At 37.6% G+C, this 14,986-nt stretch overlaps 1 protein-coding gene across 2 annotated transcripts in view; it reads left to right on the top strand.

Moving 5' to 3' along the window:
- Positions 1 to 14,986, top strand: part of zgc:113337 (uncharacterized protein LOC503741 homolog) — a 42,850-nt gene that overhangs the window by 9,094 nt on the left and 18,770 nt on the right. The window lies entirely within an intron of this gene.

Below are 14,986 nucleotides of genomic sequence, written 5' to 3'. Positions count from 1 at the left end.
TCTAAAACAAGTTTTTCTAAAGTTTTACTTAAAATGGTAAGTTTGTAATTATTAAAATGTTCAGCATTCAAATTTCTCTTATTTAGCAGGGGCCTCACCACCGCTTTTTAAAAAGCAGCGGCAAGGACCCTTGATTTAAAATCTCCCCTATCAAGTGGACCATTATTAACAGTCTTTTAAAATAGGCCAACAGCTCTGGCAAGTTAAGATAACCGCGGTTAACGTACGAACTCCCAAAGTGCAGCCATTGGGCTTATCTATCTATAATTTCCAAAAGGCAGCCAAATGGCTGGATTTACTCAGGTGCAAACTATTTTTCTGTAAATGAGGCAATTGCTCCACACTCTATGCCTCTGCTGCCATCTAATTTGTCACTTTGGCCTCGCCCAGTTTGTTCTGGTGTCTCTACGAAAGACACTTAAAAAAAAATAAAAAAATAAAGTTGCAATATAGTGAGAAAAAGTTGTCATACAATATTTTTTAGAAATATTCTGAGAAAGTTGTTTTTATTTTACAAGTCAAGATTGTCATTGTACAAGATTAATGTCAATTAAATTATTTTTAAAAAGTACTTTTATTTTTTAGAAAAAAAAGTAATATTGTGGAAAAAAGTTGTCATTATGTCAAAATATTTTGAAGGGGAATAATTATGCCATTTTACAAAAAAAAGGTATGCCATTTTACACGACTAAAGTTGTCATACGAGATTTTTTTTTTAGGAATATTCAGAGAAAGTTTTTATTTTCCAAGACAAAATTATGTAATTTTACAAGATTAAAAGTAAATCCTTGTCATGGAAAAGTATTTTTTCTTCGAAAAAAGTTATTCATATTACGAGAAAAAGTTGTCATTGCACAATGATTATGTCGGAATATTTTGAGGAAAATAAGTATGCCATTTTACACGATTAAAGTCAAATATATTGTGAGAAAAGTATTTTTTAAAAAGTTGTCATATGAGAATTTTTAGGAATATTCTGAGAAATTTTTCATTTTACAAGAAAAAAAAATAATTTTACAAGATTAGAGTAAAAAAAAATATGAAAAAGTATTTTTTTGAGAAAAAAGTTGTCATTGTACAAGAATTGTGCACTGTAGGAATATTTTGAGACAAAAGTTGACATTTTAAATTAACATATATACCATTTTACATGATTAAAGTATCTTGAAAAAAATATGTGGAACAAAGTCTTTTTTTGGTTGTTTGTTTTTACAAAAAGTAATGTGTGAAAAACGTCATTACAACTAATATTCACTGTAGGAATATTTTGAGGAAAAGGTTTACATTTCACAAGAACATTTTACAGAAACAAAAACAATATCAAATAAAAACGTTAAACTAAAAAGTCAATGGCAGTTTTGCAAAAGGGCGCTTGACTATTGACTACATAAGAAACAGTATTTCTAATCAAATTGGAGATATGTACAGCTAATAATACTCACAGTCCTGCAGCAACACAAGAACCATCATTACATGTGAAGTGAAGTGAATTATATTTATATAGCGCTTTTTCTCTAGTGACACAAAGGGCTTTACATAGTGAAATCCAATATGTAAGTTACATTCAAACCAGTGTGGGTGGCACTGGGAGCAGGTGGGTAAAGTGTCCTGCCCAAAGACACAACGGCAGTGACTAGGATGGCGGAAGCGGGAATCGAACCTGCAACCCTCAGGTTGCTGACACGGCCACTCTACCAACCGAGCTAAACCGCCCCGTGTCTGAAGGTTCCCTCTATTTAGGCATACCGCTCCCACTAATCTGGGCATTTCAATGGTCCACTACATTCCGATGTAATAGCCTTCATTACAAAAGTAAGGTGGCTAATTGTCAGTCATTGAGTGGTACATTTTGAACCAACTGCCTTTTGGCTGCCTTCTGGGAATTGCAGGAGGAGTAAGAAAACCCGGGGACCTCTAGTGTTGAAGCATAAATACAACAAAAACACTGTCAAACTTCAAAGAGAAAAGTCCAGTTTAATGTTTTTAGGTGTCATTCAAGTGTAAAAAGAAGTTAAGCACTGTAAAACCAATAATATACTCTGCCTTAAATAGAGTGAAACCTCGATATACGAACCTAACTCGTGAAGTCTTGAACAGGGTTCGTGAACAGAAAAGTTGTTATATTGAAGCATATGTCTTCAATAGAAACAATGTAAACATGAATAATGGATTCTAGCTGTGACAAAAGTCAATATTTTAGTAAAAGTTTGTACACTATGAACACAATATGAAGCGCTATACAGTACTGTATGTCAAACAAACATAACAAGGGGCTGATGGATCAGCTTTCAGTACCAAAGCACTCATTTTTCAGCACCCTGCCGGCACGCACACATAATGTCACTAGCCCTGCGGTGCACCCACGGTTTGAAATCACAAGATTCCTTAACTTAAAAGCCATGTTGCTGCAATGATTAGGAATTTAAAAAAAAATTAAATCCACTTTACTTGTCGGTTAATCTTCTTGGCGTGCAGCGTGGGAGAGGCAGTGACAACAACGCCGTGGATACTTCATGAATGTTTCAAAGCACACATCACTTGTCCATTGCTTTCTTTCGACTCTTATTAGGGTTTATGGTTTTGAGTTTATTTCGAACATGCATACAAATAAAATATGTTTCATCACTTTTTTTTTAGTTTCCCATTACAACATGTCTGAAAACGACTAAGAAGAAGCGAAGCTTATTTAATCCTACCCATTTACTATTTCATGGCAATTACTAACACATTTAAGTACTTTTTGTTCTCCATTCATACACAAGTTACTTGACAAATAATAAAGTTCTCAATAAGTACGTGAATGAGTTGAAAAGCACATGATGAGATGAATAAGATTATCCAATTTTTCAATAAAGCATAAAATGTTTCTATAAAAAGATGAAAGGATTCCTCTTTTTTGCACTTTGTAAACACTTTGAGTTTGAACAGCTTCTCAAAGTGAATCATGTTAGTACTTTGTGTTCCTTGCTTAATCTTGTTGGGGCGGTATAGCTCAGTTGGTAGAGTGGCCGTGCCAGCAACTTGAGGGTTGCAGGTTCGATCCCCGCTTCTGCCAACCTAGTCACTGCCGTTGTGTCGTTGAGCAAGACACATTACCCACCTGCTCCCAGTGCCACCCACACTGGTTTAAATGTAACTTAGATATTGGGTTTCAATACGTAAAGCACTTTGAGTCACTAGAGAAAAGCACTATATAAATATAATTCACTTCACTTCACTAATCCGTTCCTCAATTGCATTCCACATACTGATATGCTAAAGGTTTTAAGTGTTGTACATGCATACAAATGTTCTAAGGTTTTTAAGGTTATAGTTCTTCTCTTTAGTTGAGAATAAATGTACATTCAATCAATCAATCAATGTTTACTTATATAGCCCTAAATCACTAGTGTCTCAAAGGGCTGCACAAACCACCACGACATCCTCGGTAGGAAAACTCACACCCAGTGGGACATTGGTGACAATAATGACCCAGTGGGACGTCGGTGACAATGATGACTATGAGAACCTTAGAGAGGATGAAAGCAATGGATGTCGAGCGGGTCTAACATGATACTGTGAAAGTTCAATCCACAATGGATACAACACAGTCGCGAGAGTCCAGTCCAAAGAGGATCCAAGACACAGCAGCGAGAGTCCCGTTCACAGCGGAGCCAGCAGGAAACCATCCCAAGCGTAGGCGGACCAGCAGCGCAGAGATGTCCCCAGCCGATACACAGGCGAGCAGTACATGGCCACCGGATCGGACCGGACCCCCTCCACACGGGAGAGTGGGACATAGAAGAAAAAGAAAAGAAACGGCAGATCAACTGGTCTAAAAAGGGAGTCTATTTAAAGGCTAGAGTATACAAATGAGTTTTAAGGTGAGACTTAAATGCTTCTACTGAGGTGGCATCGCGAACTGTTACCGGGAGGGCATTCCAGAGTACTGGAGCCCGAACGGAAAATGCTCTATAGCCCGCAGACTTTTTTTGGGCTTTGGGAATCACTAATAAGCCGGAGTCCTTTGAACGCAGATTTCTTGCCGGGACATATGGTACAATACAATCGGCAAGATAAGATGGAGCTAGACCGTGTAGTATTTTATACGTAAGTAGTAAAACCTTAAAGTCACATCTTAAGTGCACAGGAAGCCAGTGCAGGTGAGCCAGTACAGGCGTAATGTGATCAAACTTTCTTGTTCTTGTCAAAAGTCTAGCAGCCGCATTTTGTACCAACTGTAATCTTTTAATGCTAGACATGGGGAGACCCGAAAATAATACGTTACAGTAGTCGAGGCGAGACGTAACAAACGCATGGATAATGATCTCAGCGTCTTTAGTGGACAGAATGGAGCGAATTTTAGCGATATTACGGAGATGAAAGAAGGCCGTTTTAGTAACGCTTTTAATGTGTGCCTCAAAGGAGAGAGTTGGGTCGAAGATAATACCCAGATTCTTTACCGTGTCGCCTTGTTTAATTGTTTGGTTGTCAAATGTTAGAGTTGTATTATTAAATAGAGTTCGGTGTCTAGCAGGACCGATAATCAGCATTTCCGTTTTTTTGGCGTTGAGTTGCAAAAAGTTAGCGGACATCCATTGTTTAATTTCATTAAGACACGCCTCCAGCTGACTACAATCCGGCGTGTTGGTCAGCTTTAGGGGCATGTAGAGTTGGGTGTCATCAGCATAACAGTGAAAGCTAATACCGTATTTGCGTATGATGTCACCTAGCGGCAGCATGTAGATGCTGAAGAGTGCAGGGCCAAGGACCGAACCCTGGGGAACTCCACACGTTACCTTAACGTAGTCCGAGGTCACATTGTTATGGGAGACACACTGCATCCTATCAGTAAGATAAGAGTTAAACCAAGACAGGGCTAAGTCTGACATACCAATTCGTGTTTTGATACGTTCTAATAAAATATTATGATCGACGGTATCGAAAGCAGCGCTAAGATCGAGGAGCAGCAACATAGATGACGCATCAGAATCCATCGTTAGCAATAGATCATTAGTCATTTTTGCGAGGGCTGTCTCCGTGGAGTGATTTGCCCTGAAACCGGATTGAAAGGTTTCACATAGATTGTTAGACGCTAAGTGTTCATTTAACTGCTCCGCAACAATTTTTTCAAGGATTTTTGAAATAAAGGGAAGGTGAGACACCGGTCGGTAGTTTACCATGAGGTCAGGATCGAGGTTAGGTCTTTTAAGAAGAGGATGAATAACCGCTTTTTTGAATGCTAGGGGAACAGTGCCCGAGGAGAGTGATAAGTTTATAATATTTAGCACTGATGGACCTAATAATACAAAGAGCTCCTTGATCAGTTTCCCAGGAAGAGGGTCAAGTAAACATGTTGTCTGTTTTATTCCATTTACGCGTTGTAACAATTCCTCTAATGTTATTTCCTCAAAACGAGAGAAACTATTTTGGAGGGCAGTATCCGCCGTATATACAATCGTGTCAGTGTTAATAGAACCCCGTTGTAGCTGGGACGCATTGTCTTTAATCTCCTTTATAATGACTTCAATTTTCTTACTAAAGAATTGCATAAAGTCATCAGCTGAGTGGGTTGAGCTACTGGAAGGAGTCCCTTGTTGGGTTAGCGATGCTACCGTACTAAACAAAAATTTAGGATCGTTTTTATTACGGTGGATGAGATTTGAGTAATATTTAGCTTTAGCTAAGGTAAGCATGCGTTTATAAGTTATTAAACCATCACTCCATGCTTGATGGTGCACCTCAAGTTTAGTCGTGCGCCATTTGCGTTCCAGCTTTCTACATAATAATTTCTGAGCTCTAGTGTCTTCTGTAAACCACGGGGTGCGCTTTTTTGGAGCCTTTTTTAACTTTAGCGGTGCTATGTTATCAATGGTTTCGCGCAGGGCGTCGTTAAAGTTGTTAGTGAGGTTATCAATAGAGCCCACATACTTTGGGAATGGTGCCATTACCGAGGGCAGTAGGTCAGCAAGAGTTGTCGTTGTGGCTGTATTAATGTTGCGGCTGCTATAGCAGTTATTATTATTATTAGTTTGACGAACATGCGTCTGAACCTCGAATTTTATAAGGTAATGATCAGACAATACTTTAGTATACGGGAGTATCGTAACTTTGGAAACGTTGATGCCCCTGACAAGAACTAGGTCTATCGTATTACCGTTGCGATGCGTGGGTTCATTTATTATTTGTGTGAGACCACAGCTATCAATTACAGTCTGGAGCGCTACGCACGGTGGGTCCGATGGGGTATTCATATGGATATTAAAGTCCCCCATTATGATTATATTATCGGCGTGTGTCACTAGATCAGCAACGAACTCTGAGAATTCATTAATAAAGTCCGAATAGGGCCCTGGGGGGCGGTAGATAACAGCCAGGTGTAGAGGCAGCGGTGTGACAGACCTCATAGTAAGCACCTCAAACGATTTATATTTATTATTTATGTTAGGACTAAGGTTAAAGTTTTCGTTGTATATTAGTGCAACCCCCCCACCCCTTTTGAGCGGACGGGCAATATGCGCATGTGTAAAGTTAGGAGGACATGCCTCATTTAGCGCAAAAAAGTCGTTTGGTTTAAGCCAGGTTTCGCTGAGACCGATGACGTTAAGATTGTTGTCTCTGATAATATCATTAACTAACAACGTTTTAGGAGACAATGATCTTATGTTTAAAAAACCTATATTATAGGTAGTGGGCTGTTTTAGGGAGTTTTTGATCAAATTATCCGTAGTAGCAATATTAATAATGTTGTGTTTATTATGCCCAGTGCATTTAGTATAGTTACGACCATATCTAGGAATTGATACGACAGGAATTTTCCGATTGTTTGATTGTTGCTTTGATAAACTGCACGCATCATGGTTAGCCACCTCAGTAACGGGGATTTTCCGATTGTTTGTTTGTTGCTTTGATAAACTGCACGCATCATAGTTAGCCACCTCAGTAAAACACATGTCCAACTCTGAAACACTCAAAGCAGAAAAAACTTGTTCTAATTTAACTGACTCCTTACCCAGACCAGTAGTCTCGCATTTTCCATCTAAATCCGTCTTCAGGATGGAGGAAAGTGGTGTTCTGTGGGGATTAGCCTTCTGCTTTGTTTTTAGCCCCGCTCGGCATCCGCGTTTCCGATCACACCGCTGGCGTCTGCTCCGTAGACGGCCCCCGCTGCTACTAGACTCCCCTGCTTCACAGGCCGCTGGATGTAGCCGCCGATGTATTCCCGTGCTAGTTAGCAAGTCTAGCACGCAAGTGTCTATCGGTCCAAAACGGCCCGATGTGTCCACATCCAGAAGTGTCTGGCGGTCGTACGTGATCACGGAGTGACCACGATGTGAGCCAGCCATTAAGTTTGTGGAATTGTCCGGTATTTCTGCCAAATGTTCCATCTTTAGCAGGAGCTCCTCGAGTGCGCAGCCCGTCCGGGCGCCGCCATCTTGGAACTTTCTTTAGTAGGAGGTTATAGTTTGCTTCGTACATAATTATGGCTGTTTGCAATTGCACCAAATAATTGAATTTCAATATGTTTAATTAAATAAACAAAGTGCTTGTATGTTCTCTCTCTCCAACTCTATCTATTATTCTAACAGATGGTTTTTGTAACGCTGTTAGTGAATGAATACTTTTATAATTATTTCCCCCATATTTCTACACATATATTTAGCTTTTTCCATTATTGAAATATTTCTTACCAGCTTATGTTGTATATTTTTATATGATATATCCAGTTCGTTTTATTCATCTATTCTGACTCTCAACAATGTGATTTATTTTAGTCTTTCAATGTCTACTCCGTTTAATTGTATTTGTGTCCGACTTTCTCTTCTGCTGTTACCGAATAGCACTATTTCAGGTTTTACTGAGATTCGGAGGTAGTCGTTTTTTGTCAAGCCATGTCTTTAATTTGTTCATTTCTTCCGTTATTATTTGTATTATTTTCTGTGTGTTCTCTCCTCAACAAATTGCAAAATTGGACTAACTATAAGTCTGTTGTAACTTTACAAATGTTGTTTATATAACTTGTTTGTTGAGTTTGAAAAACTAAAAAAACAGGAGATTGTTTTGCCCGCCTACAATGAATGTGCTGCCGGGCACAAAATGGCTGCGGTGCGATACGTTCGTATACGGCAGACCTGGGCAAATGAGTGCCCGGAAGCCACATTCGGTCCGTTAAGCTTTTAAATCTGGCCCGCCGGACATTCCCCAAAAAATTTTTTGATGTTTATGATGTAAAGTGTGGCTGCCATTATGTTGTGTTTTCTAATGATCGTAAGTTTTCTACTATAATAAGTCTTTCAATGCTTGGAATCTACACTTTTGCATGATATTTTAGTGACTAGTGTTGTCCCAATGGCAATATTATTTTAATACTTTTCGGTACTTTGATACTTTTCTAAATAAAGGGGACCGGAAAAAATTGCATTATTGGCTTTATTTCAATAAAAAATCTTAGGGTGTGATGGACCGGCACTTTTCAGAGGCGGTATGGTACCGAATATGATTAATTAGTATTGCAGTATTATACTAATACCCGTATACCGTACAACTCTACTAGTTACTATGGTAATCTATGTCACAGCAGCTCAGACGAGGCACCAAGCAGTGTGGGTGGGGAGCGTTTCCACAGAGTGTTTCCAGAGCCTGAAATGTGGGTGTCATGGACAGACGCAGAAGGAGATTTTTACAAGAAAGTTCTAAAGTTTAGTGATTTGTCAGATTTTAGATGTTTTTTGATTTTTTACCCCTTCGCGTTTGTTGCATTTTTATTGCATTTGGCTTGATTGTAAAATATGTTGATTGAGAGGGAGTGTGATGTTCATATGTTGCCAATATTCATGGTTTTATCGCTCATAGAAAAATTATAAATTCCATTCCGTTTTTAAGGCGGTCTGTCATAACATTTTTAGCCATCAATCAGATTTTATTGTGAGGTTTTCTATTAGTTTTCCCAAAAATAGATATACCGGCCCCCAGACACATTTTTTCTCTAAATTTGGCCCAGAGTCTAAATAATTGCCCAGGCCTTGTATACGGAGACAACGTTCGTGCAGCACAGCATACTTTTATCCGGTGTGTGGTGTGTAAATCTAAAAGTTTGTACACTTAGGAGTCTGTAAATAGAGACTCCGCTGTATGACAATGAATACCAGAGTCATTCTTTTAAACACACTTACAATAACTGCCGTACAAGTGTAAAAAGAAGTTAACAGCTGTAAAACATTAAAGCAACACATTGCTCGATGTCAGCTTTTAATGAACATATGACGCCGCTTCCTGTGCATGTTCTTCTTGACACTGGTTCGTGAGTGTCGTCGCCAAAAAAAGCCAAAGAAAAAGCCAACCGAGCAGATTTCATTATTTGATACTCCGAAAATGTTTATAAAATACCTAAAAGTTAATCATATGTTGGGATTGTTAACAAAACATGTCCTATGCTGGCTATAGCCACTCAAGGGAAAGTTAGCATGGCAAGTGGGGATTGCTATAATATGCCGTGATGTATTCCCAGCATTATTGTGCTTGATTTAAGGTTTGTTTTTTTAATGTATTTTAAATGTTTTTTTTTACTTGTATATTTTTATGTAATTGCTACTTCACTAGAATTTTTACTTTAAAAAGTACCCAAGTTCTGATAAAGTTTTTTTAGCACCATTTAGCTTATGGCTACAAGCCAAAAGACACATCTTACAAATTTACTTTTGGGTCTTTTATTTCGGTGTAAAAGATGAACAAAACAAAAAGCTAAATATGGATGTTGTATTGAATCAAAAGCTCACAGTGTGAGTGTTTGAGGATCAGAGACAATTGATTAGCGTTGATTAAATCCAGGAAACATGTGTAATGTAAATCATGAACACATGGAGGACGTTTCCCTTTGAGATCCGCATGAGTTACAATCGTAGTGACAGGAAGAACGAGTTCAAATCCTCAAAGCGGTCTCGCTGCATGCTCCTGGTGTAATATCCTCAGCGAGGCCTCCTGCGTTATTATTGCACATTCCATTTAGCTTATTATGGCCTGAGAAAAGACCGCTACAGTGTAATTGTGGATGGGAGATTTGAAGCAACAGTATTGAGGAATCTGACCGTGAAATAACAGCATCAACTACACTACTTTAGTGGTGGACCAGCCAGGACATCCCTCATGTTACTGTTCTAAGTTGTGTGCTCTGCTTGTGCTCATGAAACGCATTATTAAATTAAATAACATGACATTAACAATAAAGGGGGGACCCTTGAGCAGAATATTTGTTTTTTTAAACAATCTTCCAAGAGGAAATTATTCAAACAGCGGTGCCTTGGTTTTTGTACGCCTCACTTTTATATGATAACATTTTTGACAAAGCATTTTCCATTTTTTCCTTATATTGTACAGCCAAACATTGCAAGTAACAAGCAAAAAAAAAAACGTTTTTTTTTAATTGAGTATAAACCATTTTAGGGGCCACAAAAAGTTGCAACAACCAGCATTTTGATAAAGAAGGTGAGAACCATTATAGAATTTTGGCTATAGCTTGTTATAAAGTCTGAATGTAACACTCCCCTGCCCTTCTCCCTCTTTGCATATCGCTATCTTTGCCAACAGTCTTCAATAACAGGAACAAGTGATTTATTTATTTAATTCAACATAGTTTTCTGTATGTAAAACTATAGTCATTCTCTGTAAACATTTATTTTATTTTCATATTGTTGGTTGTGGGCTTCACGGTGGCAGAGGGGTTAGTGCGTCTGCCTCACAATACGAAGGTCCTGCAGTCCTGGGTTCAAATCCAGGCTCGGGATCTTTCTGTGTGGAGTTTGCATGTTCTCCCCGTGAATGCGTGGGTTCCCTCCGGGTACTCCGGCTTCCTCCCACTTCCAAAGACATGCACCTGGGGATAGGTTGATTGGCAACACTAAATTGGCCCTAGTGTGTGAATGTGAGTGTGAATGTTGTCTGTCTATCTGTGTTGGCCCTGTGATGAGGTGGCGACTTGTCCAGGGTGTACCCCGCCTTCCGCCCGATTGTAGCTGAGATAGGCGCCAGCGCCCCCCGCGACCCCGAAAGGGAATAAGCGGTAGAAAATGGATGGATGGATGGATTGTTGGTTGTCTGGTCCCGCAACCCCAAAGGGAATAAGCGGTAGAAAATGGATGGATGGATGGTTGTCTGGTACAGATCCATCGGACTTGCATGATTTGTAATGGGAAAAATTGCTTCTGTTTTCAATTTTGCAGTGTTTTAAGTAACATGTCAACTTTCTTAACTGTCATACAAGTTTATAAAAAAATGTATACCAGTGATAATAGGAAAACAGAACCAAAAAAAAAAAGTTCAAACTTGAAATGAAGTGAATTATATTTATGTAGCGCCTTTTCTCTAGTGACTCGAAGCGCTTTACATAGTAAAACCTAATATCTAAGTTACATGTAAACCAGTGAGGGTGGCACTGGGAGCAAGGACACAATGACAGTGACTAGGATGGTGGAAGCGGGGATTGAACCTTGAACCCTCAAGTTGCTAGCACGGCAACTCTACCGACCTATACCGCCCCAATATAGCAGGGACGTAGTGCGAAAGTGACTGTCATTGCCAATGTGTGGCTTTTCTAGAGTAAAAAGAAGTTAAGCACTGTGTTTGGTTGTATTATAACATTATAAGGACAACAAAATAAATGCAGATATACAACCCAACATTCTGCCTTTGAAAATTAATGTCAAATTCAACATTTCTAAGTGTAAAAATGTAGCTAACCAGCATATATTAAAATTAAATACAGAATTTTCAGAACAAAAATAAAGGTGTCATCTGAAGGTCACTGCGATGAGGTGGCGACTTGTCCAGGGTGTACGCCGCCTTCCGCCCGATTGTAGCTGAGATAGGCGCCAGCGCCCCCCGCGACCCCAAAGGGAATAAGCGGTAGAAAATGGATGGATCTGAAGGTCATTTTTGTCACAGTTTTTGAAATCTGTTACTGTGTCATTTTTTTTTTTTCCATTTTCTACCGCTTATTCCCTTTCGGGGTCGCGGGGGGCGCTGGCGCCTATCTCAGCTACAATCGGGTGGAAGGCAGTGTCACGTACGTGTAAAAGGAAGCTAATCCCTTCTGATACTAAGATGACAAAAACAACAAAATTCTCTCAACACATATTGTCATCCAAGTTTGAAAAGAAGTTAACCGGTTTTAATATTAAGACGACAAAAACCAAATAATACTCAACACATCCAGATGCCGTGCAGCAGTACCTCAACCTACTAGCTTAATTGGTTCTGTGACAGAGCATCTAACTCAAAATACTTGTATCACAAATCAATCTCTCCCGTCAAAATGAATTGAAATCAACATAATCCTTCTAGGGCCAATTAAAGCAGCAACATTTTCACATGTTAAATGCCTTTTTAAAAACAAAACTTTTTGATAAGAAATATTGTATACAAACAATACAATAGAATGCACTACTAACAATTTAAGTAGTTTTATGAAGTAATAAAATAATGACTTGGAGAGTAGACGGGGTAAATTACGTAGTAGTAGCTGCTTTTATGTCAAACACACAGTCAGCAGCTTTTCCGGCGACTTGTCCAGGGTGTACCCTGCCTTCCGCCCGATTGCAGCTGGGATAGGCGCCAGCGCCCCCCGTGACCCCGAAAGGGAATAAGCGGTAGAAAATGGATGGATGGATGGATGGAAATATCCGCTGTTTAAATTGTATTGTAACTTTCTTGGCTGGCGTAAGAATCGTTTTGCTTCAGATTAGCGGTGATTGCTAGTGATCAAATTGCTTTGCCGAGATGGGGACACGCTCAGTCACGTTTTTGATGATTTATTTCTTTATTAGAACATATATCATCCACTTTTCAGCACTGTCCTTTACATTCATTTTCTCTATTCCCATGGTTGGAACACAAAGTTATGTCCATCTCTGGCTATAAGCTAATGCTAGTGAGTAAGACAAGAAGTTTTGGGCAAATCTTACAAGGTTCATTGGGACATTTGCTGCACCAACTACTGGCGGGGAGGTTTTTAACTTAAATTTTGCTTGCAACTTCATGCATAATAATTATCTGAGAGACAGCTCTTATCTCAAAACACTCTCAAGTTGAGGTTTACACTGTATTGTCATGCGAGTGTAGAAAAAAGTTGAAAATGTCATGTTACATTCTGTTTGTTGTCCTGTTCTCCCTGTTCTGTGCAAAAAAAATGCCCCATAAAGCCAAAGAAAAAGCAAAACACAATCCCTAATGCTGTCTGATCTGAGGTCTAATGAAGAATACAATTTTTGTCAATTTTTTTTGTTATTCAAGTATAAGAATAAGTTAACCACTAATATTATTAAGATTAAAAAACAATACACCACTCTCAATACATCGACATCTTGTTATGCAAGTGTAAAAGAAAGTTAACCCAAATAATGTTAAGATTAAAAAAACAATAAAACACTCCTATCAGATCGACATAATGCCATATAAGTGTAAGACTAAGTTAATCACTGTTACTATTAGTGTAAAAAAAAAAAAATGTTTTTAATCACTCTTAACATGTTGCCTGATCTGAGGTCTAATGAAGAATTTTTTTTAATTTTTATTTTGGTCCAATTATGTTTGCGCTCTAATTGTCAGCTGTGTACTTTTTTCCACTTCTGACTTTTTAAGATTGAATTTTCTTCAGATTTTTCAACTTTTCAAACTTTGGTAACATTGTCATACAAGTGTAAAAATAAGTTAAACACTGTTAATAATAAGATGAAGAAACAAACCACTTCTAACAAGTCAAGTTATTATCATTCAGGTGCAGAAATAGGTTAAATCAGTAATAATATTAAGATTTAAAAGAATAAAACTCTCCCAACACATTTACATGTTGTTATGCAAGTGTAAAAATAAGTTAACCCCTAATAATATTAAGATTAAAAAAAAAACAACACTCCCAACACATTTACGTCTCGTTATTCAAGTATAAAAATAAGTTTACCACTAATATTATTAAGATTAAAAAACAATACAAAACTCTCAATACATCGACATCTTGTTATGCAAGTGTAAAAATAAGTTAACCCAAATAATATTAAGATTAAAAAAACAATAAAACACTCCAATCAGATCGACATATTGCCATACAAGTGTAAGAATAAGATAATCAGTGTTACTATTAGGGTTAAAAAACACAAAAACAAACCACTCCTAACAACATCTTGTCTGATCTGAGGTCTAATGAAGAATTACATTTTTTTCAATTTTGGTCCAATTATTTTCGCGCTCTAATTGTCAGCTGTGTACTTTTTTCCACTTTTGACTTTTTAAGATTGAATTTTCTTCAGATTTTTTAACTTTTGTATTTTTTGAACATTGGTAACATTGTCATACAAGTGTAAAAAAAAATTAAACACTGTTAATAATAAGATGAAGAAACAAACCACTCCTAATAAGTCAAGTTATTATCATTCAAGTGCAGAAATAGGTTAAATCAGTAATAATATTAAGATTTAAAAGAATAAAACTCTCCCAACACATTTACATGTTGTTATGCAAGTGTAAAAATAAGTTAACCCCTAATAATATTAAGATTAAAAAACAACAACACTCCCAACACATTTACGTCTCGTTATTCAAGTATAAAAATAAGTTAACCACTAATATTATTAAGATTAAAAAAACAATACAACACTCTCAATACATCGACATCTCGTTATGCAAGTGTAAAAATAAGTTAACCCAAATAATATTAAGGTAAAAAAACAATAAAACACTCCTATAAGATCGACATATTGCCATACAAGTGTAAGAATAAGTTAATCACTGTTACTATTAAGGTTAAAAAAAACAAAAAAAAAACACTCCTAACAACATCTTGCCTGATCTGAGGTCTAATGAAGAATTACATTTTTTTCAATTTTGGTCCAATTATTTTTGCGCTCTAATCGTCAGCTGTGTACTTTTTTCCACTTTTGACTTTTTAAGATTGAATTTTCTTCAGATTTTTTAACTTTTCTATTTTTTGAACATTGGTAACATTGTCATACAAGTGTAA

Source organism: Nerophis ophidion, linkage group LG19 (genome assembly GCF_033978795.1).
Source record: "Nerophis ophidion isolate RoL-2023_Sa linkage group LG19, RoL_Noph_v1.0, whole genome shotgun sequence".
Classification (NCBI taxonomy): domain Eukaryota; kingdom Metazoa; phylum Chordata; class Actinopteri; order Syngnathiformes; family Syngnathidae; genus Nerophis; species Nerophis ophidion.
Note: the sequence above shows the minus strand (reverse complement) of the source record. Positions and strands in the feature narration are given on the sequence as shown.